At 46.1% G+C, this 15,000-nt stretch overlaps 1 protein-coding gene across 2 annotated transcripts in view; it reads right to left on the minus strand.

The window, feature by feature from the left end:
- Positions 1-15,000, minus strand: part of lpp (LIM domain containing preferred translocation partner in lipoma) — a 123,852-nt gene that overhangs the window by 93,172 nt on the left and 15,680 nt on the right. For both annotated transcript variants that reach the window (XM_076045137.1, XM_076045136.1), the window contains exon 2: positions 14,061-14,106. The gene's annotated coding sequence lies outside the window, so the exon portion shown is untranslated. The remainder of the gene's footprint in view (positions 1-14,060; positions 14,107-15,000) is intronic.

The raw sequence follows: 15,000 nt of genomic DNA on the forward strand, positions 1-15,000 counted from the left end.
CGCACAGAGAGCCCGGTGTTTGCACCCCGGTGGTGAAACCATCCATTTATCTGCGACGCTTTCCGCGCCGGGAACCTGTACATGGGGATTCTGACGAGGTGGAATCAGTTTGTGTGAGTCAAGAAGAGTCAGTGGTCGATCAAGCAGCGCAAAGCACCAAGGCCGTTCATGAGTGATTACACTTCATCAAGGTCTTTTTTTGTTTGTTTGTTTTTTGGTTTTGTTTTGTTTAGTCGATAAAACACTTAAAATACTGACTTTTGTGTTTTTTTTTGTGACCTCCCCCCCCATTAGCTATTGTGAAGAGACCGACCCGTTGATCACCATTACAAATGGGATTAGGAGCTGTGACTGCTACAAAGAGAAACACCTCCTCCTCCTCCTCCTCCTCCTCCTCTCCTCTCCTCTCCTCTCCTCTCCTCTCCTCTCCTCTCCTCTCCTCTCCTCCCCTCCTCCTCCTCCTCCCCGCTGCCACCGCCACCTCCCAAAGCACAGAGGTGTGCGCGTGCGTGTGTGAGACACAATAGCAAGTGAGAAATGGAAAGGTAGCTGCTCGGCTGCCATCAAACTGCTCAGATCCGTTTAGAAATCAGGTGTGAGGCTAAAGCTCGGCGGTGTGAAGCTGCTGCTGCTGCTGCTACTGCTGCTGCTGCTGCTGCTGCGTAACGGAACCCCTTCGGATTGACGGCGGATGTTCCGTGGCGCCGGCTTCAAAGCCGGAGAGGTCGCGTCGAGCTATTCTCAGGTTCCTTTCAACTCGCTGCCGCGGCGGCGCGACGTGTTTTTTCATGTCACCATCGTGGCTCTTTGTCGGGGGGGGGGGTGCGTTTGATTAAGAGCAGGGCGCGAGCCTGCGCGTTGGGGAGGTTCCTGTCGAGTCTGACCTCGCAACAAAGATTACAAAAAAAAAAAGGAAAAAGGGACACAATAAAAAGAGTCTGAAAGAAACTTGTGATGACAAAGAGGGAAAAAAAGAAAAAAACTGACTTTGCAATTTCGTAGGAGGGGGAAAAAAAATGATTTCTATAATAACTATGCATTTCTTCCTCCATTTGCTAAGATGACTATTCAGTGTTTGTTCGCCGGCCTGACACTTTATTTTTGGTTCATGAGTCAAAAGAAAAGCCATCAAGTTTTACTTCCTGTTGGTGTCTGACCTCTCGGTGCAACACCGGCCGTGATGTGTAATCACAGATCCGCCAGCAGGAAAAGCTCTTTTATCTGCTGCTGCGTCGGCTTCCCAGAGTGTGCAGGCCTCTCTTTCTTTCTGTTGTTCGCTCGCTCGCTCTCTCTCTCAAGTAATTGTGCTCAATTTATGGCAGTAATTTCTCCAATGTCTCATGTCTCTTTAGAGCCATCTCGTTAAAAAAAGAAACCTTTTATTCCAATTTCTATTTCATCAGTCGCTTCATCTTTGAAGTTTTTTGTTTTTTTTTAGCAGAACATGCGGTGAGATTCGCAGACAAAAGAGGGGGGGGAGGAGGGTTCAGGCGGGTCACCTGTGAGAAAATCAACTGTTTGAATATATTCTGTGCATCTCCTTTTGTGCTCCAAAGTGTCGCCTCCATTCAGGTGCCACAATTGCGGCGAAAAAACTAAAAAATTGCACGCCGCTGTCACCTGGGGTATAGAAACGCCACTCCACCCAGCCAGCGCCCCCCACCCCCGCCAACAGATAATTGTCGCCTTTGTTAAAGAAGCACCTTAATAAAACTTGCTAACAAGACTTGTCTCGTCTCAGCCGCCGCTGTGCAGTTTACTTGAGTTGTTGGCCTTTTGCTCCCCCGATGACAGCGGCACAACTTTTTTCTGTAAATATGTGAATTTGACTTTAATGCTGACTGACAGCCTCTATTGGCTCGGGATGTATCAAATAGAATTGGGTGGCTTGCATGACTGGAGTGTGTGCTCCTTGATACCGCGAGTGGTGGGATGCGAAGTCTCAGGAGTTTATCTTATCTGAATCTCAGGAGGTTGCTGACTGACAGTTGTAAATATATCACAACACAGACCTAAACCATCTCCCACGTAGCTCCGCGGAAGATGGAAGGAAAGGAAAAATAGATTTGCATCAACAAACAACACGGGGCGGGGGGGGGGGGGGGGGGGGGGGTAAGGATCCACGTTTCCTCATATTTTTCAGCAAATCATCAGCGGCTGACAGAGCGATCCGCCTCTGCCGCTGGTCTGCGCGGAGGCGGATCAGAACCAGTTCATGCAACTGGGCCTATAAAATATTGACATTATTTAGTCAGCATAATTCACACTCAAGTCTTTATACAGTAATTGTTCTAAAAACCTGCAGATCTCTTTCAAACAACACATTTGGCCCTCTGTTTGTAGCGTGATAATTGTTGGACTTGTTTGGAAAGGGCCAAAAACAAGACTCTAGAGCAGGGGTCATCAACCTGGTGCCCCCCCCCCCCAAGGACCACGTGAGTAGCCCGTAGGCCCGTTCGAAAAATAGCACAACTTCATGAGCTGTGTCTAAAATTCAATTTTATCCAAGCCTGTTTTGTCACTGTTGATAGTTATTGAGAAGTCATTATCGTGATCAGTGTCTTTACGTAGATCAGAATCATTAAATCATTAACAGGATCACTTGTAACTGTTTTGGGGGATCGTATCACAAGTACGCATCTTGAAGCATCTGTTCGCACATGGCATTAACATGCGTCTCGAGCGTGCCACTTGTGATCGCATTAGTGCATTTTTAACCACTAGGGGCAGTAAAGCTCAAAACTACGGCTACTTTCACCTGAAAACGAATAAGAATCAACTTCCTGTTTGCGGACTATGTCAAGTCACTCGTTTTAATTCTACTGCAGCTCGAACGTATGGATCCGAACGAGGAGTAACGACTGTGGTGATGACTTCTTTTTCGGATCAACAGTGGCTGGCAAATTTTCGGATGCAACGTCGCACATTTAATCTCATATGTGGGAGACTGCGACCGCTGCTCCACTGACAAAATACGCTAATGCGGAGTGAAATTTATTAGCATCATAATAAACGAGGCTCACAAAAATGATTTGTTTTCGCTTCTTGTTTGCAACTTTATAAAGTACGTACACGGGAGAGGGGAGTGGAGTAGGCGGTCCTTAATGTGGACTGAGCTCGCATTCTGTTCGCACGTCCGTGACGAATGCTATGCTATGCTATGCGAAGCGTCGAAACCACCTCGCTCAGGTGGTTTGAGTGATGGGATGACAATACGGATTTGGACTGTTTCCACTTGGTTACTTCGTGTGATTTTTGCCGATCGGAATACGAAAAACGCTTGAAATGACCAAGTGCAAACAGGGCCATTGACTCAGGACCCAGGAGGTAGCTCTCGGATTGAAAACGGCTGGTGACCTCCGCTCTAGAGGGCGGCGCCAACATCCGGCGCGGAGGTGTGGCCGCTGAGGTGTGAGCGCCACAATAAAAAATAAAGACAGAAGAGGACGGACTTTTCTCATTTCAGCACAACACTGTACTGAGATGCATGCTATGATTAGAAAATACAGAAAACGTGAATTTGGCAAAACATGGGATCTTTAAAAAAAATAAAAAACAAAACCAGTGCATTAGAGTGGAAGCAAAGAGTGTTTGTGTTATTTCCTATGAAACAAAACAAAGAGCGATCCAGTTAATCTACTGTAATCCGACGTCTGACCGTCTTTGGCTGCATTAAGAAAAAAGAAACACCAAGCACTGCTGCGGTAACAGACAGTACTTTGACACAACTGCATCTAAAGTATCGATGGTGGTCCTTCAACAAAAGACCGCCAACTGGAGTCGCTGTTCCTAAAGCGAGGCCACGCCAGGTCGGCCGATACGGTCGTGTCCTGAGGGGCGCCGAGCGACTTCACCTACAAAATATCCGCTCTCGAGTCAGTGTTGCAGCACGACACCGCCGCCGCGCCGACGACGGCTAAATAATGCACGCGATGACAGATCTGACATCCCGAAACTGGCTGGCTGAGCAGCTCCGGGGGGGGCGACCGTCGCTCCTCGCCTCCCAAACGTCCCAGCAGCATCGCCCGACAGCTCCAAATTAAATCAAACTGTTAATCCAGAAAACAGGAGAGGTGAAGGACCATTATTCAGCGCCGGCTGGCCCGCAGCTACATGTGTCATTCTTGTAAAAAAAAAAATAATAACAAATAGATAAAAAAAAAAAAAGGTAGCTAATAATGGGTGCCACTGGCTTCGACAGCCGATCCGGGCAAAGTCAACAAAGGAGAGCTTATCCTGCGGGGCGGGGGAGCAGGAGGGGTAGTGGAGTGGGGGCGGGGGGCTGCAGAGTCGCCTCCAAACAGATAAAACACGGCGGCGAGCCGTCACTAATTGGCCTCTTCTGACAGGAATTAACCCGCAGCCGCTTATCAAAGCCAAGGAGACGATAATCGCCGCCGCTACCTGCACGGACTCTTTACTTCTTCCACCACCTTTAACTTCAGCCTTGATGTGTTAATTGCCGCCTTTCAGTTTTGGGAGACGAGGCACTCGAGGCGAGGGAGCGCATCTCGGTGGAAACGTGCCTGCGGGATCAGGCCAAAGGAGAGGCTCTTTAGAGTTTTAGATGCACGGCAGAGCAGAAAAATATATATAAAAAAAAAAAATTAAAGGATAAAAGTCATTCCACACTTAGAAAAGCGGAGGAAAAAGTGAAAGGACTTGAATGGACAAACCCTGCGTTCCAAGGACAGCCCGCTGAGCACACAGACGGACGGATGGACTGAAATTGCAGTGACACTAAACCAAAGTGTGACCTGCGATAGGATGTGTTTCACCTCTGCATGACGTTAATTATCGTGCCGGACTCACAAACAAGTCGAATCACCGGCGCCCGTAAGCGCGAGGCCTGGAGATACGTTGAGAGTGCGGCGGGTGTGTAATTTCAGGGACGGAAGTGCGGGCCGCGCCTGACGCTGCAAGCTGTAAATCAGTTTGGAATCAAGGGTTTGTTTAAAACCCGAAAGTTACTGCAACTGAAACTGATGTCTCAGTCGACCTAAATGACGTCCGAAATCTTTGGAATCTTTAACGCACAAACCAGCGGGTCAGTGAACTTCAACAATTGGCAAATTAGGTGAACTGGTTTTAATCATGTGATAAATATGAAAAAAAAAACACAAAAAACTACGGAACCAAAAGAAACTTTCAGCAACAGAGAAACTTGAATGGATTTTTTAAGGGAATTTTCACTGTAGATTTTGAGTTTCAAACTACGAGTCTAAATGTGGCAAGTAGGAGACGAGATTTCTTGTCAGAGTTAAAAAAAAATCTCCAATCTGATGCAACCGCATCGCCGCGTTGTTCCTGATTCTGCTATTAAAAACGACCCACAGTGTTGTTTCCTCTTAACTTTCCCACCGAATGCTGTTTATTTTGTGCTATTCAGAGCTGAAGGAGGAACGAACGTCTCAGATACAAAAAATATTTTTAAAGCTGCTCTTAAAAGATTTGGCTTTTATAGCAGCCGTACTTCAGCCGAGCGCTGAGGCTGGGACTGAAATGTTATATTATGTATATGGATGGATGTTGTTGAGTCCCCTACACTCCTTGCAGGGTATATAAGGATAGTTTACTTTGCCTCTGAAAAACATAACGGTGCTGAAGGAAAAAGACCATCCCACGATGGTGCAAAACAAGAACGCCTGCTGACCAGATGCAACATTGAACACAAAAGTGAAAAGGGAAAAAAAAAACCAACATCTGCATCCGAATAAACAACACTGACTGAAAATTGCACATGGATAAATGGAAAGCAGGACAGGGGGGGAAAGAAAGAAAAAATAAAAGTCAGTCAAGGTATAATCCCCATACTGCAAAAAAAAAAAAAAAAAAAGGGTGGATTAGCGGATTTCTGGATTTCTCGCAGTCACCGGTGCCGCCGTCGCACCTTTCCAGTCCCACTCAAGGGAAACGCTTCAGAAAAACAAACGTTAATGCAACGTCTTCAAAACTCAATCGATCAATATATACAGTCAGTTGATTGTGGTCAGTCATCGACAGAGAACTTCAGCAAACGATGAGACTGTTGCTGCTTTTAGGCCAAAAATGTTATTTAAAAAAAAAAAGTCTGATTTGTCATCTGGTCGCCGTTTTTTTTTTTTTTTTTTCCTTTCTATTTAAGCAAGTCTGGGATTTTCCAAAGCATCTCCTATATTTCAGGTGCTGAGCTGTTATCCTAATGTTGAACACAGCTTATTATCCTTTGTTCTGACAAAGGAAAGGATGCAGCACATCCACACACACACACACACACACCCCTCCCTTTATTCAAACTTGTATTGGCTTCTGGCTCGGGGAAATAATCCCCCTCACTTACCCCCACCCCACCCCGACTGGCTCGCTGGCAAAGCCACATAGCATCAACTTGTCAATGACGCACTTTGTTTACTGAATACGGATGACTTTGCTCAAGAATCACGTTTTTTTTTTTCTTCTTTTTTTTTTCCTTCGCACAAGCAGGAATGAGTGTAAGCCGGAGGACGATTCCGTTTATTTTCCCTCTTTCTGTAAATACTCCGGCTACCATTTGGGCAAATTTCAGCAGACAGAGATTTTGCAATTGTTTCGGCATCGTTCGGGGGCTTGGATGGAGGAGAGAGGCTGACAGATGCCAAGGTGCTTTAGCCCCATTGTGTTGACTTGCAGGTAAAAGTCGCTTCAATTGTGCACGTTTTTTTTGGGGGGGGGGGGGACAAAACAAGACAAAAAAAAAAGCTTGGGTTAGAGAGCTGGCAGCAGGCGCAGCTTCGGCGTCTCAGTGTTTCGCCGGACTGCGGGACGGCAGACACATAACAATGAGGAGCTTTAGGTTCCACAGCTTCATGGTGTCACACGGAGAGTTTCCAGAGTTTCCAGAGTTTCCAGAGTTTCCTCACAGCGACTTTAAAGGGAAACATTAGCAGCGGTTTGGCCCCCGTGGGAAACAATTACTAATACCAAAAGAAAAAGAGCTCGATATTGATGAGAGTTGATCACTTCTATTCATCGGAATCTTGGGAGGTGGCGTGGGGGGGGGGATTCAACTCGAGTGCAACTCGATATATTTCATTTGTACTGGCAGCTCGCTTTTGCGGTCGAGTGAGGAATCCACGCCGTCCGATCAGAAGCGCGTTTCTTCTTGTTGATTTTGGGGTGAGTCCACCTGAGTTTTGCAACCTCTGCTGCTTGAAAAAAAAAAAAAACTGCCCCAAAAATCTGGCAACCACGGCATGCAAGAATGCGGCCCAAACACATTGATCATAACGTGATGCGGAGCGACAAATAAACACACACCGGCCTCAGAACCTTTGCGGTCAAAATAAGAGCTGACGCCGACGGTAAACAGCGTGATTTGATTATTTACATCCTCGCACGTCGGAAAAGAGGTTTTTCCCTCTGTGCAGTTCGTGGGGGGTGGGGGGAGAGGGTATTTGCCCGCCGATGCTGTTGACAAACTTGTTTTGGAGACGTTCAGACAGAAAAATCTTCAAAAAAGGGCCTCAAACCAACCAAAGTGTTTTGTTTTTTTTCTTTTGGAAAACTGGACCCACACACTCGAGCTGCCATGATTCACCCGGAGGATCACCAGTGAAAATAAATCATCAAGCGCGGCGCCGGGGCTCCCAAAGAAAAACAACGAGGTGAAAAAAACAAAAAACAAACAGAAAAAAAAAAAACAGCAGCAGCAGCGGCGGCAGAAAATCCTTCTTTACCAGAAGCATCTGTGCACCGCCAGGGTTAAACAGCGAGCGGCCCCGCGGCCCTCCGCTAGCGCTAGCTGGTTGCACCCGTGTTTTTAATCTTGGACTTGTCCACTGCTCACTCCGCAGCACCGTGACCCTCGGTGACACTCAAAGAAGATTAATTGAAAAGCTCAAGTGAAACCAACTTGTTGTGCGTGCGCGCGTGTTTTTTTAGACTTAATTGACCGATGGCTGTTTGCTGTTTATGTGCTCCTGCCGCTTAACACCAAATCCAAACCCTGAACTTGGGAAATAAATAAATAAATAAATAAATAAGTGAATAAAGCCTGGTTTCTATGTCAGCCCGTCTTAATCACTCCCAGCTCCTCTTAATCCCTGCGTCTTAAGCGCGTCTTCCTCACTTGTTTTCCACTCCTCACTTTCCTTGCAGAGAGTGATGAGGGTTCAATTAAGACGCCGCCGCTCCAGTTTCTCCAGTTTACGCTAATTGTTTAGGGGGACAGAACGGCGTCGGCCGCCTCTGCAGACAATAAGGCTGCGATTGCTCCATCATATGAACCAGTTCAATACGCCATTATTCCCCACTGGCTTGTTAAGGCGGGCGGGAGGAATGGGTGGGGGGTGGGGGGTGGGGGGGGGGCATACCCCTGTTCCTCACCCACCTCTCCCCGCCAACAAAGCCACATTGATTCAGTGGCACAGATTAGCGCTAACCGTTTTGCATTGTAAAACTGGCTCCTGCGGCCAGACAAAAAAACTTTTTCGTATAACAAAGTGCCATTCGACAAGGTGGGTGAAAAAATAAGGGGACGGCTTGAAAGAAAACACGCCGGATAACAAAGGACCAGGTTTGGATAAATTTCGCCCTCTCCAAAGATTCGACAGAATTTTAATTACTTGAAGAACGTTCACCGATGAGCAGCCGACATCCTGCGGTTGAATGTGACCAGCTCTTAAAAACACAACTGGAATGGAAACGACACTGGCACCAGCAACCGCACCAGCGGGTGGATTCACTCCCAGTGAAAATACACACACTCAGTGAACAGGTGGCCGAGTAGTATGAGTACAGCGCAGCACTGCAGCAACTTCTGGAAGTGTTTCTACTGCTTTTCATTAAAAAAAAAAAAAAAACTCTTGTTGCCAAAATGAATGAATACTGACCATGTTTTTAAAATCTCACCAAATGGCTCAGATATTGTGTGGAATTTACTTCATAAATTCCACCACCCCTGGGGGGGGGGGGTGATCTGTCCTTAACTTCTATTCCCGCCTTTTGGGGCAAAATGTTTTTGAAAGGTGTTGTCCCAAGGTGGTGACAACACCTTCAGCCAGATGTTGGCTTCGCCCTCTGATACACACCTACTTTTCGTCACATTTCCGTGGTGTGTAAGGTCCAGCAAAGCGTCAGTTATAGCAGGAGGCTGCAAACACAGGGCTGCATATGCTTTGATTTGTGTAGAGCTGGAGAAAGAGGTCACCCGCAAATCTGCTCGGGATAGCATCTTTCAGATCTCAGGGGAATATTATTTCTGGCTAATGGATTTTTTTTTCTGTCTTTTACGGCAAAATTCACAAAATGAAAACCAAAAATCATCTCATGATTCGCACATTTCGACCCCGTCTGTGTGTAATGGCAGCTTGATGGATGAAAAGCAGACTGCGTTTCAAAAGGCAAGCAAGACGTAAACATCGATTCGGGGGAAAAGATGCTTCGTGGATTCGTCTGGAGGAGGTTTTAAGCAGAAAAACGCACAAAAATACAGAGTGTGATTATCAGGCTTAGCGGGCTGTGCAGCCCAGTGTGAGAGGGGCTGCAAATCAACGTAAGCACCTTCAGATGTTTACCTTCCACACAGAGGCCTGGCATTAGTCGGAATTAAAGGCACCGCGGCTGAATAAAAGACAAGACGAAACACTTCAGCGAAGGGAAAACAAACCGGAGGCCTTGATATGGTTTCACCGAGGCCAGCAAACACAGAGGCTTCTTCTTTTTTTCTTTTGTTCCATTTACATAAAGCTCTTATGTTAAGAAATGAGTCAAGGAAAAAGGGTTTGGCTGCAGCATCCAGTCAGTGGCACTGACAAAGAGTTAAGCGTTTGAAAAATTTCCGCAGCGAAGCTAAACTGTTCTTGAAATTCAGCTGGCAGCCGGCCGGGCCGAGTCATCCGTCCATTTGATGTTGTGCTTGAAGAAACCTGGCCGGGACTCGAGCCCTGTGAGCCAGCAGCAACCCCAGCAGACAGGCTGAGGAACCCGGGAGCCACCCGGAGCAAGGAAACATCCAAAAGTTCACCAGTCCAACCCCAGTGGGCTGGCAGGTAGGCGGGCTGGCGATCTACCTGTCCCTTTTCTCTCAAGAAAAATCTCAAGCGTCCCTCAGAATTTGGCAACAACCAAAAATGTGACCGAGTCATTATCATTCTGGCAAACCTGTTCCTTTTGCTTCGGGTACCTCGTAGAGAAACACTGCCCGATACGATGATTAAAATGGAAGAGATGCGTCTTCTTTTAGCTCAAATTGCGCAAACAAAGTGGAAACACAAAACAAGCCTCAGCCAGATTGCTTAATCCTGCCACTTCCTCCACCACCAAAAAAAAAAGAAGACACTCGGGTCAGACACTTCACCACTCAGGTTGGGCCACAGTGGCGGCGTGTTCAGTCGTAGCAGCTCTGGAATAACCATCCAATATAGCATAATAATGACAAAAAGTTGCTATACCTTTTCAAACACATTAATAAATACGGGTCGGCTCTGGGACAGAGGTGCTTTTTTCTAAGGCACTAAGGCTCTTTCTGGCACCCAAGAGCTCCAACCGCACCATATAACTCATCGGGTTCAGCTGCTTATTCTCAAGGTTGTTGCGACTCCACACTTCTTTGAAATCTTCCAAATGATCAACATGTGGAATTCTCTCAAGTTTTACGGCTCACGTGTATCAGGGCCTCGGCAGCATCCAGCCTCGGCTTCCGCAACAGCCAGCAGCGCTGGCAGCAATGACTGCAAACACGGCCGTTGTGCGTGGGAAAAAAATCATAAATCCGGTGAAATTTTCCGTCCCCTTGATTCTTGGAATAACTTGGAATAGCGCAAGAGGATAAGGCAAGTTGTTGTTTTTTTTTTTTGTTTTTTTTTTTTTATCGCATTTAGCAAGTGATTTACTGCCGTTTACAGGCAGGATAAAAAAGGTGGCGTTGAATAACTAGAGAAAGGACTTTGTATTTATACGCAGGTATTTACAGACATAAAAGACAGTGTACTTGTACTACAAAATAAAGCACACAAATTCCCCCTGTTTATTAGCCCAACAGCCAGCCGGCTGCACCCTGACGCAGACTGTTAGATTTCGAAAAATGCAAACCACTCGTTTCCATGGCGATTCTTCCGCGGTTGAACAGTAAAAAAAATTAATAAATAAATAAAAAATAACTTGCGCGGCTTCTTCGACAGAACACCCCGACACACCTCGCAACCGTCACGGTGTGCCAGCGTCTTCGGAAAAAGGAAACAGAAAAACTTTGATATCGCGCGTGTTGGGATGACTCAGGCCGTCAGGCTTGCGACACGGCGGTGAGGTGACGCTGACCTGATGCAGGTGATTAAATTGGAAGGGGGAAAAAGAAAAGGGGGAAGTCAGTGACTACACCGTCCTTCACCGCGTTAGACTCGATGGACGTCCGTGTTGCAATTAGCCACAGTGACTCAGACAATGGAACGTAACAAATTCTGCGAGAACAGAAGAAAAAAAATAGAAATGGTGATTATTATTATCATCAGGTTATTATTTAAAAGTTATTCATTCAGTTTCAGCACCGGCTGGATTCTCTGGCTTTCTGCTCGCTGCACGTCAAGTGAAGTGTGTGTGTGTGTGTGTGTGTGTGTGTGTGTGTGTGTGTAGGGGAGGTAGGAGGCTATTCCTAATGAAACCTCCGCCACTCGTTCTTGGAAGTGAAGCAGCTCCGTGGGGAAAGATTAGCGCCTCGTAATTAGCGGAAGAAACGTGTAGCCATGAAAGTGGCAGCAGGTAAGAGAGCTTCTCCGACCACCTGTTCCAGGCTCTCTCTCTTCTTCCTTTTTTTTTTTTGTTTAATTAATACATATATGTATTCAGGGAGGAAGAGCGCAGGTTCCCATCCCAGCCACTCCGCCATCTGTTCCGGAGCCACGTTTGGAAAATATTTTTGGTATGCAAGCCGCCGTGCACGCTTTGCCGTGCGCGACGCCTCAAAGCGCTGTGTTTACTCATTAATACGAGCGAAGCCGTTTCAAAGCAAACACAAGGAGAAAGAAAAAAAAGAAGAAGAAAAAGGCATTCTAAAAAGAAAAAAAAGAGTTAATCAAATTGCGTGCAAGCTGATCAATGGATATCTGCAAATCCAAACTAGCTTACCGTGCGGTTTACTTCCTGCATCAATTGTCCCTCTCTCTCTCTTTAATGATGCAAAATGAGTACAGCATCAGGTCGACACTTATCCATTTGCATTAAAAACACACACGGGCAATGACTACGTGGCTGATAAAATTGCATCTTAAATCAATTATACCAAGGACCATTAGCGTTATCAGAACATGGGAGTGTAATTCTGATGTGGCTGTTAAGGGACTTCTCGGCTGCTTATCACCGCTAATGCCAACAAAGAGACACTTAATCAGTAGACATAGACAAAGAGGCGGTGCAGGCGGAACTGAAGTCGATCTAGCACAGGCCTGATGTTGAGCAACGAGGTCTGCTCAACATCAACGTTCAGCCCTGCTCTGCTGTTGGAGTCTTTTTCTCTCTTTTGGTGATGAACCAGCTTTACATCTGAGGGCAACTAACATGTTTTGGTTGAAACCCATGATGCGGATGAAGCTGTAATATTGTTGTGGAGCAACAGTGAAACCAAGTTAAAAATAAATAAATAAAAGTCAGAGTTCAAAGTGTTAATTTTCGGAGCAGAGTCATACTTTTCCTCGAACCAAATAACAGTTCAAACATTTTCGGTCAATCGTCCATATATGAACTGCCAAAAGTGTTTGTTCATTGCTACTGTTTTAAGAGAGAGGAAGGTCTTTTTATGAGCAACTTCCTGTTGCTTAAAGCTGCTCTACTGTTAAGCGTGCACTCGGCGGGCCAGTCGCAGTCCTGTTCAGGTAAGTGAATCTCAATGACTCAAGTGTTATTTAATCAACTACCTGATGTCCCTGTACCAGCAACGCACAACTACGACATCCAGAAGTGAAATTGTGTGTGCAGGAACCCTGTGAGGACAGCTGTTAAGTGTAAGTATTTATTTTGTTTATGTATTTTATTTCTTTTTATCGTTATGTGGACTGATGTGGAAGCATTTTTTCCACAGTTTGGTAGCGCGCTACATCCACACAAAGGCCCCATCCAGTCTCACAGCAGCATCATGAGATAAAACCTGCACCAGCAGCCGAATTAAGCACCCCGCTGGAGGCGACCTCGGCCGGACTGTGGGCTCCTTTCCTTGAAAGTGCAGGCCGACAGAGTGCATTTGTCAAAATCTAGGTCTCCATAGAGGCCGTATTGTTGTTACGCACGTTATGCCCAAACACATGACGGTTCTTCCCCATGCCAAGACCAATTGGATAAATTGAGAGCGTATCATGAGAACGCTGGCTGTGCGTCATTGAAGCGAATGCCAAAAAAATCAGACAAGCAGGCCCACCTTGTAATAACCATTTCAGTGCAGGTCCAATTTGAATTTATCAAATAACGAGAGGAGCGTTTGTCGCTGTCAGTGAAGGACCTTGAAAAAGTGTCTGGTATTGAATGAAAAACATCCGCACTCTGGGAGCCTTTTTTGCGTGGTGTAGTTTGTGTGGGTGCACCAGCCTGTAACTGAGATTGCTCTGACTGGAGATTGTAGGCAAAGCAAAAGAATTTGTTGAAATTTGCAAGCTTTTTTTTTTTTCAGAAAAAATGTTAATTACTTCAATCTGGAGAGAAGAGCTGATCAAAAATGTGTAGTTCAGCAAAATTCTGAAATAATACAGACTGTAATTCATCGAGGAAGGAAAGAGGCATTTGGAATTGATGTATTATTATTATTATTATTATTATTATTATTATTACTATTATTATTATTATTATTAACACTTACAAGATAACTTTCAAATCCTGTCTGACTTTATGATGTTTTTTTCATGGTTTAAAAATAGGCGCTCGATGTTCTGTGACACTACAAAGGAGGTTTTGCCAAATATGACATGTATGTATTTCTTTAAACGTTCAGGGAGCATTTACTTAAGAGAAATAAGTGATTTGTTTGTCTTTAATTTTAAACGGACAAACAGCCAAAACGTTGGCGGATATTCTGGTCTGCGAGTGTGAGAAAGACGGGAGGAAAATGAGGGACGTGCACTCACCTAAATGTTAATACTAAGCGGCGGCGGGGACTCTGGGATCAGACACCTGAAAGAGGAGAAAAACAGCATAATTACACAGTTCCAGGGCCGACGGCGCTGCAGCCCTTAATGTGCAACACACGCCGTCAGTCACACATGGCAGGACGGACCGCCACGGCCGACGAAAACCAGGGTACACAAGTGCGTGTGTGCGCGGCTAATAAAGCGCTGCACCTTCCACCATTGAGGTGTTTACTTTAAGAAAGTTTTGCATTGAGGCGCTGCTCCAACTCCTCAAGTGTACGGCAACTTTTGACTGCGGGGGATACATTGAAAAATGATAATTGTGAGTGAAATTTCTATTTCCGGCGTTGCGAATGTCCTACATTCTGTTTAGATATGGGTGAGGGTGGGTGGGTGGCTTTGGTGGGGGTTGTTTTTTTTTTTTTTTTCTCTCTCTTTTTTTTCTGTCTCCAGGGCCCTAAGATGTGTATTCCTCTTGCTGAGGAATTCTTTTGTTCTGATAAATTGACAATGTCAGTTTCTCACAATGCCACAGTGTGGAATATACTGTGGGGAGCAGCGGCGGGAACACAGGTGCTACATGCGATCGGCGTCACTCAATGTGACAGTTCTTGTTTTCTTTCCTTTTGAGCGCAGGAGAGGGACGGGGGGGGCGAGTGGTGGTGGTTGGGGGCTGTGGGGGGGGGGGGGGGGGGGATTGGCAGGGGGGGTCTAGTTTTCTAAATCTGAACTTCCAAGTCGAGGAAGCAGGGAGGAATAGGAATTAATACACCTACTGCGCCCTCCGTCTCCCTTTAGAGATGGCAAAAATCTCTTTGTACCCACGTCGTAATTACAGGTGGGCGCCGGTGGAGGCATTGTTATCCGGGCCTCCTTCTGACTTTGGGAAAACAGGCACAGACTGTCAACTTGGGTGCCTTTTGTCAACTCGGGTCTC

Source organism: Nelusetta ayraudi, unplaced genomic scaffold (genome assembly GCF_046127955.1).
Source record: "Nelusetta ayraudi isolate G7.1 ecotype Tasmania unplaced genomic scaffold, CSIRO-AGI_Nayr_v1 ptg000084l, whole genome shotgun sequence".
NCBI lineage: Eukaryota > Metazoa > Chordata > Actinopteri > Tetraodontiformes > Monacanthidae > Nelusetta > Nelusetta ayraudi.